This window comes from Callithrix jacchus, chromosome 5 (assembly GCF_049354715.1).
Source record: "Callithrix jacchus isolate 240 chromosome 5, calJac240_pri, whole genome shotgun sequence".
NCBI classification, from domain to species: Eukaryota; Metazoa; Chordata; class Mammalia; order Primates; family Cebidae; genus Callithrix; species Callithrix jacchus.
Window position 1 is genome coordinate 75,362,804 of NC_133506.1, and position 16,882 is coordinate 75,379,685.

At 46.2% G+C, this 16,882-nt stretch overlaps 1 protein-coding gene and 1 long non-coding RNA gene across 5 annotated transcripts in view; one reads left to right on the forward strand and one right to left on the reverse strand.

Annotated features, from left to right (window-relative positions):
* The window catches only part of PIK3R6 (phosphoinositide-3-kinase regulatory subunit 6), a 61,088-nt gene extending 47,481 nt beyond the window's left edge, over positions 1-13,607 (reverse strand). For both annotated transcript variants that reach the window (XM_035300016.3, XM_078373030.1), the window contains exon 1: positions 13,462-13,607. The gene's annotated coding sequence lies outside the window, so the exon portion shown is untranslated. The remainder of the gene's footprint in view (positions 1-13,461) is intronic.
* Positions 1-16,882, forward strand: part of LOC144582576 (uncharacterized) — a 124,832-nt gene that overhangs the window by 95,401 nt on the left and 12,549 nt on the right. The gene's annotated exons all lie outside the window — the stretch shown is intronic.

Sequence of the window (16,882 nt, forward strand, 5' to 3'; positions counted from 1 at the left end):
TCACCTGAGGTCAGGAGTTCGAGACCAGCCTCACCAATATGGTAAAACCCTGTCTCTTCTAAAAATACAAAAATTAGCTAGGCCTGGTGATGGGTGCCTATAATCCCAGCTACTCTGGAGGCTGAGGCAGGAGAATCACTTGGAGGTGGAAGTTGCAGTGAGCCAAGATCGTGTCACTGCACTCCAGCCTGGGTGACAGAGTGAGATTCCGTCTCAAAAAACAAACAAACAAACAAACAAAAACAGAAAAACCAGAAAAAACATAAGGTACAATTATAGAGTACCAAGTAAATAAATTAATTTGTGCAATAACATACTATGCAGTTATAAAATTGTGTACATCTATATTTGCTGAATTCAGAAGATATAATACCAATTACAATAGCTCTAAATATTTTCTTAAACACTTAAAGATAAATTTAGCAAAACACACAGGATCTGTATGATGAAAAATACAAAATGCTGATTAGGTAAATCAGAGAAGATCTAAATAAATGGACAGAAACTGTGTTCATTGTTTGGAAGACCCAGTGTAGTTAAAATGTCAGTTCTCTCCAAAGTGATTTATATATTTAAGGTAATTCCAATAAAAGTACCAGCAGGATTTTTTTTTTTTTTTGTAGGTACATACAAGTCAATTCTAAAGTTTGTAGGGAAAGGTAGAGGAATCGAAATAGCCAAACAATTTTTAAAATGAATAATGCCTGAATAATGCCTGGGGACTCATGCTCCTTATTTTGAGAATTACTCTGAAGTTATTAGTGAAGGGCTAGAGACATAAATCAATGGAACAGAACAGAGTTTGGAAGTAGGCCCACACTGATACGGCTAATTGATTTTTGACAAAGTTGTAAAAGTGAGTCAACAGAGAAAGGAGTCTTTTCAACACATAGTGATGGAACAGTTGATCATCAGTATGCAAAACAAGAAGCAAAACCTTGAGGTAAACCCCACACCTTACACAGAAATGGACTAAAAATGGACATAGATTTGAATGTAAAATGCAAAACAATAAACTTTTAGAAGAAAGCACAGGAGAAAACCCTTCCAACCTTATGTTAAGGAAAAAGTTATTAGATATAACACCAAAGCATGATCCATAAGAGGAAAAAAATGACAAATTAGACTTCATCAAAATGTAAAACTTTGGTTTTATGACAGATGCCTTTAACAAAATGAACAAACAGGCCAGGTGCAGTGGCTCACACCTGTAATCCCAGCATTTTGGGAAGCCAAGGTGGGTGGATCACCTGAGATCAGGAAGGAGTTCGAGACCTGGCCAATATAGTGAAACCCCATCTGTAATAAAAATACAAAAATTCACTAGGTGTGGTGGCACATGCCTGTAATCCCAGCTACTTAGGAGGCTGAACCAGGAGAATTACTTGAACCCAGGCAGCAGAGGTTGCAGTGAGCCGAGATTGTGCCACTGCATTCCAGCCTAGGTGACAGAGCAAAACTCCATCTCAAAAAAGAAAAAATAAGAAAAATAAAATAAAATAAAAACAAAGTACAGACTTAGAAAAAAATATTTGCAAATCACATCTGACAACATATCTAGGATAAATAAACAACCCTCAAAACTCAACAGTAAGAAAGCAAATAATACTCCCCAAATGGGCAAAAGATCTAAATAAATACTTTACTAAAAAAGATATGTGGGTGGCAAATAAGCTCATGAAAAAATGCTCAATGCTATCAGCAGTTTTAGAAAGGCAGATGGAAACCATGAGATCTCACTATATGCCTATTAGAATGACTAAGATTTTAAAATGGGCAATAGGAAGTGCTGCAGAGCACATGGAGGAACTGGAATTCTCATATGTTATTGGTGAGAATGCAAAATGGCACAGCTATCCCAGAAAACAGTTTGTTTTCATAAAGTTACGCATCACTTACAGTATAATCCTGTAATCCCACGCCTAGCTATTTCCTCTAGAAGAATAAGAACTTACGTTCACACAAACACCTGCTAGTGGATGTGTATAGCAGCTCTATTCAGAATTGCCCCAAACTGGAAACAACCCAAATGCCTTCAGTGGTTGCGTGGTTGAGCAAACTGTGATACACCCACACAGCGGAATACTCCACATTTAAAAGAGACTACGTGCAGCAACATGCGTGAATCCCAGAGACTTTATGCTGAGTAAAGGCAGCCAGGCTCTAAAGCCTGTGTGCTGTATGCTTCCATTTATATGGCATTCTAGAAAAGAAAAAAAAAAAATACAGGATCAGAAAATAGGTCAGTGTTATGAGAGGGCAGGGTAGGGAGAGGGGTTGACTACAGAGGAACTTTTTGGGGTGATGAAACAGCTCTGGGTCCTGATTGTGGTGATGGTCACATAAATCTGCACGTGTTAAAACTCAGAACTATAAAGCCAAACATAGTCCATTTTCTGTATGCAAATTATATCATCATCATTATTTGAAGATGGAGTTTTTTCTCTGTTGCTCAGGCTTGAGTGCAATGGCATGATGTCTGTTCACTGCAACCTCTGCCTCCCAGGTTCAAGTGATTCTCCTGCCTCAGCCTCCCGAGTAGCTGGGATTACAGGTGCCCCCCACCATGCCCAGCTAATTTTTGTATTTTTAGTAGAGACAGCGTTTCACCATGTTGCCCAGCTGGTTTTGAACTCCTGACCTCAGGTAATCCACCTGCCTCAGCCTCCCAAAATGCTGGGATTACAGGCGTGAGCCACTGCTCCCGGTCTTCCTATATGTAATTAAAACATAAAAAAGTAAAGTGTTCAAGGAACAGCCCACACCTTAATTTGTAACTGGCACTACTACCTGCTTATATACTTGCATAGGTTGGGCTAATTGTAGAATTTATTCCCTTAAAAAAGGCGGGAGGGCAATGGCTTTCCAAAATTGAAAGACTGCTTTAGTATGTTCTATGGTGCCCTCAGCGTTATTAAATCAGATCATTTACACCCAAGACAACAGCTGCCTCTGGAAAGACACCTGAGGCACAGGAGTGGGAAGGTGACTGGCTTTGCAGTATCCACTCTTGTTTCACCATTTAATTTTTTTCCCTGTGTGTGTTTTATATATTCTAAAAGCCTCTAATCCAATAACCAACTTATTAGAAATCCAGAATGTGTTGAGGTGCATGAGTAGGTTGCTATCTTCAAGATGCAGATTCTGAGATGTTAAGGAGTGAAGCCGAGGCTGGGCATGGTGGCTCACTCCTGTTATCCTGGCACATTGGGAAGCTGAGGCAGGTGGATCACCTGAGGTCAAAAGTTTGAGACCAGCCTGACCAACATGGAGAAACCCTGTCTCTACTAAAAACACAAAATTAGTCTGGCACGCTGGTGCATGCCTGTAATCCCAGCTACTCGGGAGGCTGAGGCAGGAGAATTGCTCGAACCCGGGAGGTGGAGGTTTCGGTGAGCCGAGATCCTGCCACTGCATTCCAGCCTGGGCAACAAGAATGAAAATTCATCTCAAAAAAAAAAGAGTGAAGCAGAAGGAAGATAGAGGCAGTGGTGGTAAAGGGAGACGGGGAAGTTAGTGGAGGGGAGTGGCAACCTCTAGCTTAAAGGGACCTTAAGAAACATTATCAACCAATTGCAATATGTCAACCTTGCTTGGATCCCAGCTCAAATCATAGCAAAAAATTCTAATTGCCTCTGTTATATTAGAGGCAATTAGATATCTGAACACTACAAAAATTTTGGGAGCAGACAATAAACAGTATGTTAGTTATGTTTGAAAAAAGGAGTCTTTATCTCTTTTTTAAGTCAAACTTCTAATTTTGAGATAACTGTAAATTCCCATGCAGTGGCAAGAAATAACACAGGGAGTTCTCAGGTGCCCTTTACCCAGTTTCCCCCCAGTGATAACATCTTGCAAAACAATGTTACTGTATCAAAACCAAGATATTGATGGGCGAAGTGGCTCATGCCTGTAATCCCAGCACTTGGGGAGGCTGAGGTAGGTAAATCACCTGAGGTCAGGAGTTCAAGACCAGCCTGGCTAACATGGTAAAACCAATTCTCTACTAAAAATACAAAAATTAGCCAGGCTTGGTGGCAGGTGCTTGTAATCCCAGCTACTTGGGACGCTTGAGGCAAGAGAATCTCTTGAATCCAGGAGACGGAGGTTGCAGTGAGCTGAGATCACACCACTGCACTTCAGCCTGGGCAAGAAGAGTGAAACTCCGTCTCAAAAACAAAAACAAAAAACCCTAGGATATTGATGTCAATACATTTTATTCAGATTTTCCCAGTTTTACCTGTACTTATGTGTGTGTGTGTGTGTCAGTCTCTTACCTTTTAATGATACAGACTAAACTACAAAAAAAGTGTTACTATTTAGCCATTAACAGTGGGGTCACAGGTAATTTTTCTTTTAATACATTTCTACATTTTCTGATGTCTTAATATTAAGTACAATTGACTTTATGTTTTACGGCATAACAGATGGCACACACAAAACGAAAAAGCTAACATATTATGTTCAGAAACGTAATAATGACATGAGCATCTGAGAGCCTACCAGTCAATTTAAAAACATTGTGCTGTGGGTTTAACTTAAAAAAAAAACAACAAACTATTAATCACCCCATTCACCTCTTCCTGGGCTCCAGAAACTGCTGCGCTAAGAGGCTGATCCATCCTGTGGGGTGGGCATGACTGACTGGACTCGGAATAATTGGGTTTGAGTCTGGCTCTCCCACCATTGGCCTGTGTGGCCCATTTCTGGCCTCTCTGAGCCTTAGCCACCTCCTTGTGAGATCATGCACCCAGAAGCACCGGGTAGAATGTCAGACTATTGAATAACACCCTGTAGATAAAGGGCTGGGCATGGAGATCAGGTACCCAAAACCCCCGTTCAGTGAAGAACATGTCAACCATCCATGCCGTTCTGCCTAAAAATGCTCCCTGGCATGTTATTATGAATAAAAATAGGCATCAAAATCGGAATGAATGATGAAATTTCAAACACACAAACTCGAACTTCCTGAAATTTTATTTTATGAAAATGAGACTCTGGCTGAGTCTGAGGCATTTCCAGTCTAAGGGGGAGGAGCTGAAAATGGCAAGACTGTGAGCAGAGCCACGGCATGCGGTGGACAGGCAGGTGGGCATGGGGCAGATTCGGGTTCTGACCCCAAATCTAGTGGTGGAGGGAAGCCAAGAAGAGCCTTCCAGATGGGATGCAGGAGGCTAGGGTTCCCAATTCTCCTCTATGACCTGTGTAGATGTGGAGAGTGATCATTCTAACCTCCATTTGAACCACCCCATCAGGTCCAAGCCACCATCATCTCTTGAACATGGGGCAGCCTTGAAAGAAAAGAAATCTTACACATAAAGACTAAAAGAGAAGCGTAGATCCCAGGAGTTTTTGTGGCAAACGGAGAGTGTTTCTGGGCTGATTTTTAATGGAAAGTAAAATTCTAAGAAACTTGACCAATAACTGTCAGGGTCCCTATTCATTTGTTCATTCCTTCATTCACTCACGCATTCACTCTTTAAATGTTTATTCAGCATTTCTACATATTTGTGCAGGTGCTGCTCCCTCGCTCCTCCCACAGGGACCTTTGTGGTCTATTTGCTGTCCTTTGGGGGCTGCTGACCACACCAGTGTTGGGGGGAAAGCCCTCAGGGGACAAGCTTGCACGTAGGCAGGAAATGGAAACAGAAGCAGCTCATTCTCAAAATGCATCAACATCTCATGTGTCTTTGCTTCAGGAATGAGACAAATTTTTTAGGAAATAAAGCTTGCCATTTCCAGCACCAAACCATGTGTCTGCATGTTTTCTCAATTAATCTTATTTTATTTTATTTTTCGAGATGGAGTTTTGCTCTTGCTGCCCAGTCTGGAGTGTAATGGCACAATCTCGGCTCACTGCAACCTCCATCTCCCAGGTTCAAGCAATTCTCCTGCCGTAGCCTCCTGAGTAGCTGGGATTACAGGTACCCACCACCACACCAGGCTAATTTTTGTATTTTTCATAGAGACAGGGTTTCACCATGTTAGCCAGGCTGGTCTCAAACTCTTGACCTCAGGTGATCCACTCGCGTCAGCCTCTTAAAGTGCTAGGATTACAGGTGTGAGCCACTGCACCCGGCTGTTTTCTCAGTTAATCTTGATGGAAGCTGATTGTATGTACCGTGCCACAAAACAGAGCTATCAGTAGGTGAGGGCAGCCCCATCCTGTACCGAGTGGCTGTTCCTGTTTCACTTCTCATGTATGATTCCTCATTTTAGCAATGCTTGACTGTTCCCTGCACATAGTAGGTGAATAGAAGCTGCAGTCCAGCCCACTGCTCTGCTGACCGTTTTGTAATTTACCAGGGCAGGGAGGGTGCAGTTTTGCAATTCATCCGAAGAGGAACTTGCTGTAGTTTGTCTGCTCAAAGGGTGCCTTCTGTATTGGCTGCAGCCCTGCCTAAGCTGTGTCTGCTCCTCCACCCAACTGCTAATTTGCTGAAGGCTGGGATGCCAGTTAAGCACATGCAATTGTCTTGTACATAAAATGCAAAAACAAAGCCTGAGAACTGATCAATGAAAAGAGTACTGAACTTCCATCCACAGACTTGGATCTTCTATTTGGGCTGCCCAGAGAGCCCTCTGGCTTTCTCCTGAGTTCCTGGCAATGTTTGGGTGTGTGAGGTTGCTGAATAAATCAAAGAGCCTCTTCAGAACATAATCCATGGGGCAAAAATTGCATAAGGCCTGAGAGGTTAGAGATGAATAAGACACAGTCCTTGCCCCAGGGGCTGCATCGGCTACCAATCTGTAACCTTGTAATGACCACAGGGTAGCTGTACTTGCCCAAGATCCCTGGAACATGGTACTGATCCATGGCCTGTTAGGAACTGAAACTCATTCTCTGATTCAAGCTCTCTGATGGCTTCTTGATCTAGTAAACTCCACACTGCCAACCAGCTCACTTGGTCTTGCCCCAGTGCACCTCTCCAGCTGCATCTTGTCCTGCCAAACTTGATCATACCTCAGGACCTTTGCATGCTCCTGCCTGGGGCATCCTTCCCCTAGCTTTCCCCACAGCTGGCTCCTCCTCAACATTCAGGTCTCATTGTCGATGTCACCTCCTCACCATCCCAAACATGCAACGTTTTTGTGATGGTTTATTTTACATGTCAACTTGACCAGGCCAAGGGAAGCCCAGATGGCTGATGAAGGAGTATTTCTGGAAGTATCTGTGGTGGTGGTGGGGGGGTGTTCCAGGAGAGATGAGCATCTGAATGGAGAGAGAGTCAAGATCTGCCCTCAGCCATATGGGTGGACATTGCACCATCTGCTGGGGGCCTGAATAGGACAAGAGGGAGAATGAAGGGCAAATGTGCTCTCTCTGCTTGAGCTGGGACAGCCATCCTGCCCTTGGACAAAATCAGCTCTCCTGGTTCTCCAGCCTTCGAACTTGAATTGAGACTGACGCCATCATCGTCCCTGGTTCTCAGGCCTTTGGACTCACACTGGAATTACACCATTGGCTTTCCTGGACCTCCAGCTTACAGACCACAGTTTATGGACTTCTCAGCCTCCATAGTCACGAGAGCCAATCCCTACTAATACATCCTTTTGTTTTCTCCCCCACCCCTCCCTTCAGTCTCTCTATCCTATTGGTTGTGCCCTGACTAATACAATGCTTGAGAAGACTAACCATTTCACAGTATCATATAAGGGAATCTCAGAGACTGTGCTCTGTCTGGTATATTTTTAAAATTCACTTTTCACATAAAAAACCATGCATACGGTAAAACTCTAAAAGGCACAGATAGCTATACAGTGAAAAGCCAGCATCCTTCTTACCTATCCTCTGGCCCGAGGGTCTCCAAACCCCAGGCTGCGGACCAGTACTGATCCATGGCCTGCTAGGAACTGGGCGCACAGCAGGAGGTGAGTGGCTGGTGAGCCGGCAGGACTGCCTGAGCTCCGCCTTCTGTCAGATCAGCGTTCAGGGGCAGGAGGCGCATAAGATTGTCATAGGAGCTCGAACCCTACTGCGAACTGCACATGCGCATGTGAGGGATCTAGGATATCTGTTTCTTAAGAGAATCTAATACCTGATGATCTGAGGTGGAGCAGTTTCATCGGGAATCCATCCCCACCAAACCCCTTCCCATCCCCAAATCCCATGCATGGAAAAATTGCCTTCCATGAAACTGGTTCCTGATGCCAAAAAGGTTGGGGACCGCTGCTGTGGCTCATCAATTTCCTTCCCCAAAAGAAGCCACAGTTTTTGGAAATTTTAATATGTGGTTAACATTTAGAAGTCAGATTTCATTTAAAAATCTAGATTTCTAGCTTTGATTGAAGTAACTAGAAGATCTAACAACACCAGACCCATGATCCCGTGTGGCAACAATTAGCTGGAGTTGACATACAGCTCCAATATAGAAGGGCCATGTGCTCCCCAGGGCCTCAGTGTCCCCACTGAGTCCACAATACAGAAGCTGGGGGCAGTGCCAGGGACACCACACCAGCACTATCAGCATCATTTATGCTACCTATTGGGCTCATGAAAACAGACACATTGGCAATCGTCTTCTATATTGTGGTTCATGTTGTAGTGCGCAAAGAGAAAGTTAACTGCAGAATGTCTAAAGTGGGCTGGGCATTAGGGTTGCAACACAGTGCCCATAGAAGTCTTTCAACAAACACAGCACATCTCTGTACTTCTCCCTAGTACCTGATGCCTTACACAGTAGTAATCCTCCCTTATCTGCAGTTTCGCTTTCTGTAATTTCAGTTGCTCAAGGTCAACCAAAAATATTAAGGAAAAATTCTAGAAATAAACGATTCCTAAATTTTAAATTGCATACTGTTCTGAGTAGCATGATGAAGCCTCTCACCATTCTGCTCTGTCCCACTCGAAATGTGAATCATCCCTTTGTTCAACTGGTGTACATGGTGCGGGCTACCCAACTGTAAGCCACTTGTTAACCATCATGGTTATCAGATGAACTGTAGCAGTATCCCAGTGCTTGAGCCCAAGTTATCCTTATTTTACTTACCAGTGGCCCCAAGGTGCAAGAGAAGTGATGCTGGCAATTCAGACATGCCAACGAGAAGCTGTAAAGTGCTTCCTTTCAGTGAAAAGGTGAAAGTTTTCATCTTAACAAGGAAAGAAAAAAATCGTATGCTAAAGTTGCTAAGATCTATGGTAAGAGCAAATCTTCTAGCCATGAAATTGTGAAAGAAACATTGGCTAGTTTTGCTGGGTCATCTGAAACAGCAAAGTTATGGCCACAGTATATGATAAGTACTTCATTATGGAAAGAGCAATTAAATTTGTGGGTACAAGACCTGAGCAGAAATGTGTTCTGATTGACAGCAGTCAAGTTCAGTACTAGTGGAGGCCTTAGGCATCCCCTGGGGGTCTCAGAGTGTGTCCCTTACAGGTAAGGGGACTATGCTATTGAGTTTGTTTATCATCTGGCTGCCTCTGCTAAATGTTAGTTCTCCATGGCCAGGAGCTCCATTTTGCTCACTGTTGAGTCCCCATTACCTGACACTGTTTATACCACATGGAAGGCCCTTGATAAATATGCTCGAATGAATGAATGCCAGAGGCTCATATGAATACAAGACAAGGTCACTGTCTCAAAGCTACTGTTGGGCTAGAGGGCAGAAACAAGTCTGTTGGGCATGGTTGTCACAATGAATGACACAAGAAACAGAGATTAGTTTGATGCTCAGAATACTGCAAAGAAGACAGCAGTCTCATAGGAAATGTGAAACAGACACAATGGTGACAAGGACATTGTGCCACACTGACCTTGCAGCTCCCTCTGTCACCTGTGGATGGCCGAGCTGACTCAGGCCCTATCATGAACAGCTGAGGCTTCAATGTTTGTTGCTTTTGTGCCTCAAGGGCCATGTGCAAGTTACTGACCAATCAAGCAGCACATCAGGGCTCATCTCGAATTTCCTCTCTACCCCCCCACCCCAAAGAGCAAGAATACGTCATTACAGGAGAGCAATACACCAGCCTCCACCCACAGTCAGCAAGACTCCTGGCAGCCAAAATAGGCAGCGGGAAAGTGGCTGAGGCACAAATCCCAACAACCTGGGAGATGCCCTGTGGTCACCCCCGCCGCTGTGGCCTCTCACTTACACTTCCCCCGCACTCGCTCATTGTTTCACTTACTCCGTAGTTCCTGAGCAAATTTTTGTTTTTTGAGACAGAATCTTGCTCTGTCACCAGGCTAGAATGCAGTGGCATGAGCTCGGCTCACTGCAACCTCCGCCTCCCAGGTTCAAGCAGTTCTCCTGCCTCAGCCTCCCGAGTAGCATGCCCAGCTTATTTTTGTGGTTTTAATAGAGGTGGGGTTTTACCATGTTGGCTAGGACGGTCTCAATCTCTTGACTTTGTGATCCGCCTGCCTAGGCCTCCCAAATTGCTGAGATTACAGGCATGAGCCACTGCGCCCGGCCTTGTGTGTGGTTTTTAAAAGGATGATGAGGGAGATCTCCTGAGGAGGTGCCATTTGAGTAGGAACCTGAAAGAGGCCCCGGTGTCTACAGGAAGACTGCTCTAAGCAAAGAGAGTAGCAAAATCTTGAGTTGCGAGGGTGCCCAGTGTTTTTAAGGGACAGTGTGGTTGGGGTGTCATTAGTGGGGGACACTAGGAAGATGTTGGAAGACAATTCTCCATAGTTTCTGTTTGTGCATGCCTGGTGAGAATTTTTCTACATCATCTTTTCAAATATGTTTGTATAGCAAATAGCCTTGGAAGATACTGTCCCTTCTAGGACAAAAAGCGGATTTATTTGCTGTCAATACAATAGAGATAATGTGTCTTTTTAGGGTAAAAGTTGGGCAGGTGTGCAGCTCATCATAAAACTTGGGGTTTCCTAGGCCTAGGGTTCATGGGGTGTGATGCACAGAGTCTGCTTGGATTGGCCTCCTTGCTGTGCCCCTGGGACTTGGGGGGCAAGGGGAACCTATAAACATGTTGCTCATGATGCTAGTTGTGCTGTGAGTGATAGTTATTTGTCTCTGCCTCTGGAGTCTCATATCTTCTGCTGGTGACCATGAAACTATGGTAGGCTAACTTGTTAGTTATAAATTAACTTACAACTAACAGATCCTTCTAACTTATAACTCAGGTCCTTCACAATTCTTGACAGAGGAATGAGATCAGAGACAAAGAATGAATGAACGAACAAAGGGATGAGTGAATTGGGATTCAGAGAGCATTCTTCCTTAAACACAGAACATCCGTAATGAACAAGTCTCAGGCCAGGGGCACACACACAGCTCATCACTGCCTTGGGGTATGACAAGTCCAAGGACTGATCACAGAACCATAGAAGTGTTCTATGGACATGGCAGAAAGAGGCGAATGGGGCCACCTGTTCACAGCTGCTGCTCCCTGTCATTAGTGTGAGATAAAGTGGGGGTGATTACCTGGCTAGAGAAGAGTGAAGTAAGAGGACATGGAGGAGGATCTGAGGAAGCCTGGCTCAGGATCAGTGTTTCTGTCATGAATCCAGATCTAATAGTCCTCTGGCACCCTGTCCCCCGTCCCGCTGTCCCCCTGTCCCCCTGTCCCCATCTCCCCCCATTGCTTGCTACTGGGACAAGCTGTTCAGATAGAAGAACCCACCACCCAGGCATCCCTATACCACACCTACAGGACTAGCCCAGGCAGAAGAGATGCAGAGCTTCCTAGGGCCACACTCAGTCCTGCCTCCTGTCCTCCACCCACTCCTGTGGCACAGAGAGAGGGGACCTGCAGAGCCCGGGTCTCCTGCTTCTGTCGCCTCCCCTCTTTTTCCGCCAGAGCTGCCTCATGCCCTCGGGGTTTCAGGGGCAGCTCAGCTTGCCAGACAGCACAGCTGTGGGCCTTTTCTCAGATCACTGTGGTGAGCTCGCTCGCAGTGAGGGAGTAAGGGAGAGGACAGAGCTCTGGGTCCTGAGGGGTCCTGATGGGCCCCCCTCAATCCTTAGCCCTTGCTCCCACGAGGTCCACTTTTCAGATTCCTGAGGGGCCGGGAGGTGAGGATCCTGCTGTCTGGGCTGGCCCCCATGGACAGGGACAAGCTGGTTTCCTCAGCTGCGTCTGCTTCTGGCTGGAAGGAAACACCTGGGTATGAAAGAGCCAGTGGGGTGGGGCTGGGGGAGCATTGTTCCCAGGGCATGGAAGCCTGGTGGGATCTGATGGGGCCTGAATGCACCCTTGCATTCAGGGACCAGATGGTAGTGACTGCGGCCCCCGGCATCTGCAGCCACCATGTCAGTGGTGCTCTCGTGGAGACAGTGTAGGAGCCAGCAGCAGGTTCTAGTGAGGCAGCAGGGCACGGTGGCCAGACAGATGGCATTCCAATCCTCTCTGTCCATAGGGCAACTTGGGCTGCTGCTTAAAACCTCTGTGTCTCCCAAAGGGGACCTGACAACAATGCCTACCTCATAGGCTTGTCATGAGACTAAATGAGATGATATTTGAAAACCACATAGAGCTAAATGAATAAATGGAACAGGTTCACACCTGCGAGTGCTCTGCACACCCCCCGGTAGCAGTCACACACCACCTCTAGCTGTACTTTCCCCTATACCTGACTTTTACACCTGCTTTCCTACCTCTGGGGGTTTGCACACTTTACTCCCTGCTGCTGGGGTGCCTCTTGTCTCCTATCTGCACACCAGGTCCTCCCTTGAACCTCAGCCAGGCTCTACCTTCCACAGGACCCTTCTTGAGCCCACACCTGGCAATCTCTCTCTCCCATCCTATGTGTACCTCACACCGCCCAGCTCACTAAGGACCGTGACATGTGTTACTTTCTGGGTCGGTCACTTGCAGCTGTGTCCAGACCCTCATGGCAGGCAGCAGTCAGCTCCTTCAGGACAGAGACCAGGCCTTGGTCAGACTCTGGCACATAGAAAATCCCCGATTTGTGCATAGGGAGAAAATCAGCTAGACCAGCATGACTTTCACCAAATTCCCCAGGAGAGTGATGGACAGTTGATGTCCCAGAAAGGGCACAGACTGGGACCCAGACATTTCCCGTTGAGTCCTGCTCCTTGCTAACCCACTCTGCAAGCTTTGACAAGTTGCTTCATCTCCTTAAGCCTCAGGCTTCTCTCCTATAAAATGGCACTAAAACCCTTATCCAGTCAACCTCTAAATGCCGGTGAGAATCAAATGGGAAAATGGGTGTAGTCCGCAGCACCAGGCATGAATAATTAGTCCTATTATTAACGGCATGTACAGGATTCCAGAAGAAAGAAGAGCCCTTCTCCCAGGGTCCTATGTCCTTTCATCCTGTGAAAATGGATGATCTTAACTTGGCAGAGTTATCTGGCAGTGTCTGAGGTAACCCTTCTCAGAAAGGCCAGCCCTGGCAGCCCTGAACTTGGGTAAATAAGAGCTAGGGGTGTTTCCACCCTTTCAGGGGTTCCCGTTCCAGCTCCCTCCTTTCCACCCTTCCATCTGCTCTGCTTAGATCTGCCTCCCTGGGCTCCATCCGAGCCAGCACCTACCTTGGTTTGTTGGCAGCTCCTGGGCTACCCGAGTCCTTCAGCCAACTCCCTGCAGTCCTGTGTGAGGTCCCCAGTCCCAGAGAACCAGATATCTTAGGGGAGCCTCTGCGGGAGTCTGCGGTCTTGACTGCACTCTTCAGATCTGCAGAGAAAAGCTCGGAGTCTCACAGCTTTGTCCCCTCCTCTTCCTTCCCCTTCCTTGTGGCCCTCAGAGCTCCTCCCAGAATGCATCCTGCTGTGAGACTGCTTTCTAAAGAAGCATCTGTGGTCACCCACAGTCACTGGAGGTCCTTTATTCTAATCGTATGTGACCAATTTTAGGGGTCTCACCTGCCAAGAGACCCCCTCTGGTGTTGACTGGGGAGGGACTGATGCAGAGAGCCCTGATCTCTCTCTCAAGCTTCACACTCACCAACCATCCCCCACCCCTGGAAATGGCCAGCCAGATGTCCCTCAAGCACCTCCATCTCCACAGGTACAAACCAAGCTCATCATTCCCCCATCTAAGCCCACTTCTCTGTTTCTCGCTTCAGAATCAACAACCTCGGTGTCATCCTAACACCTCCCTCTCCCTTGCCTGTTATATCTCAACTGCACCAAGCCCTGTCAATATCTCATGAATCCACCATTTTCTTCCATCCCTGTGGCTGTCACTTCTTCATCTGACTACTATGGTCTTCCTTCTGAAACACTACAATAGCTGGAGGTCTCCCTCTAATCCTGCCTTCACCCCACAGCCAAAGATCTCTTTCTAAGAGTGAAGCACAAATCTGTTCATGTTACACTCCTGCTATAACCTTCAATGGCTCCTTATTACTTTAAAGAGAATGGCCAAACTCCTTAGTGTGACTTGCCAGACTTCTTGATCTGGTCACTCCCTAATCTCCAACATAATGCTTTATCCCCTCACTCCAGCCCCACCCAGAAGAACTGAGGTCTCTTAAGGATCCAGACTGTGGGAATCTTCCCAACTCTTCTCCTGTCTCACCCCTGTCACTTGTTATTTATCTGAGAAGAACAAGAAACAAGGCTAATAGGCAGGAGTGCCAGGGAGGCTGGCAGAAGACAGAGTGCAAAGGAGGAGACGGTGGCCAACAATGTCAATGACTGTAGTGAGGACACAGGTGAAGAGAATGAAAAGGCATCCACTGTCCTTAGCAATTAGGAGAGAGCAGTGCTGGGCAGGGATCCACTGGGGGATGTGGATCAACTACATGGTGACACACTTGCTACTTTGTTATTTTCTTTCTCTTTCTTTCTTTCTCTCCTTCCTTCCTTCCTTCCTTCCTTCCTTCCTTCCTTCCTTCCTTCCTTCCTTCCTTCCTTCCTTCTTTCTCTCTCTTCTTTCTCTTTCTTTCCTTTTTCTTTTTTTTTCTTCACATTTTGAAGCCGAACCCTACTTGGGAGAGTCTCTGACACATTTCTAGAGCCTTGAAAAACTCATAGATTCTATGCTGTCACCCTGTTGGGCCTGATGGGTAAATGGCTCTAGAAAGTGACAGATTGCTGACAGCATGGTTTAAACGCTGGATCCAGCTATGCCTGAAATTCTGGTGCTGAATCTACCCTTGGACTGTTCATTGTATACGATCCAATCCATTCGATTCCTTTTTGGATTAAGCCTGTTGGAGTTTGGTTTCTGTCACTTAGCTCAGCCCATAGAGCTTTGAGGCTGTGAAGTCACTGGTCTTTTTCTGTAGGAGCTTGACTAGGTTCTATGCTGATCCCTCATTTTGTAGAGGAAGCTATTTGGAAAAAAGTCCAGAAATGTAAATTATTTACTCTATGGCTGTGCCTTCCTCCCATAGCTGCTGCTTTTCTGTCCCCTTCATGTGACTAAAGTCACATTCTATCTTGTGTCTTCATATGAGCATTCTCAGGTCACATGTCTGCCTTGTTCCACCTCCCTCCTTCAATGAGTTCTGAAAGAGCAGGGACTAGAGTGTTGTTCATTATTCCATCCATCACAGGGTGAGAGGGTGTCAAGAGAATGTTTGACTTTTTTATAAAGCAAATAGGTGACTGAATGAAGGAAATGAACAAGGCCAGGACAGGATAAAGGACCAAGAACTCAAGAACCCCTGCAGGTTCCAGATTCAGCAGCAGCCAGGCAGTGTGGCTACCCTGGGCAGCCCCTCTCCTTATCAGCCTTGGCTTAACTGAATCGGAAATCACAAGCCGATGTCGCTGCTTGTGGCTGCTTTGCTCTGTTATCATTAGCTGCTGTCTCTGCAACTGCATTGGCTGTGGTAGCCACAGAGGGGACAGCTTGGTGACCATAGAGAGCCCCAGAGTTGTCCCTTGCAAAGAGGAGCTAAGGTGCTTTCATTTTTGAGTGCACACAGCTACTAAAGAGAGCAGGAGGAGGTGGTGACAATAGGAAGGACCAAGTTCCCCCAGGGCCCCCAGTGCACTGCCCCTGCCATTCCTGAGGCGAGGCAGCACTGCCCCATTGGCCAACCCGTCAAGTCTTTCCTCTCCAGACCATGTTCTTACGATTTGTTTAATCTGGGTTTTCCAGGCTGTGCTCTTACCAGGTTTCTCATATATACCAGTCTCCCAAAAGCAACCCCTCTCCCCCCTGCCAAAAAGGCAAATGATCTGTCAGCATCAGAACTGTGAAAATTAGGGTTCCTCACCTTCATTGTACTAGTTCCCAGATGACCCGGTCAGCAAATGGAGGCAGAGCCACCCTAGAGTGATCAATGCCCAAGATACAGAAGAAAAAGGCCCATCATCCATTGCCACTCCTCCTCCTCCCTCTGCCACCCTCCTATGCCAAGTGAGGGTCCCCACTCCTGGTGGCCCTTCTGGGCACAACTGTAGTGGCCTCTCCTCAGGTTCTCCTGTCTCGGTTGGCGTGTTTGTAAGTCTGTCCATATAACTCACCTTGGGGTTACAAAGTTCCTTATAGTCTTTACAGACTAACCATTGCTTTGGTTCCATCCTCATCCATTTTCCAATCCATTACAAAGCAGCTGAGAGCTTTAAACAAAAATTAAATCTTCTTGCAACTGTGGACAAAGCTGTGTGTGAGAAGGGCCGGGTACCAGCACTGGGGAGCTCTGTAGGACCACAGTGTTGGAGTCAGGCAAGAATTACTTGCTTTGGACAGGAGGACCTCAGGGTCGCTTGTGCCTTTGCCTGCAGTGCCCACTGTGGGAGCTGCTCTGGGATTATTCAGCATCAAAGGCAGCAGAATTCGTCATCTCAGTTTTCTAAGGAACCCACATACACAAAATACTAATAAGCAATGTCGATTTTACTAAAGATTACCTAGAAGGATGAAGAGTATACATCATACATCTCTTAGGAAACTATTCAAAAATCCTCTGTGGATAGGTCTGTCATCCAGACGTCCTTCCTCCATGCCGTACGATTGGACTGGGCAGCCTGGAATAGGGTGGGGTTTGTGCTTTTT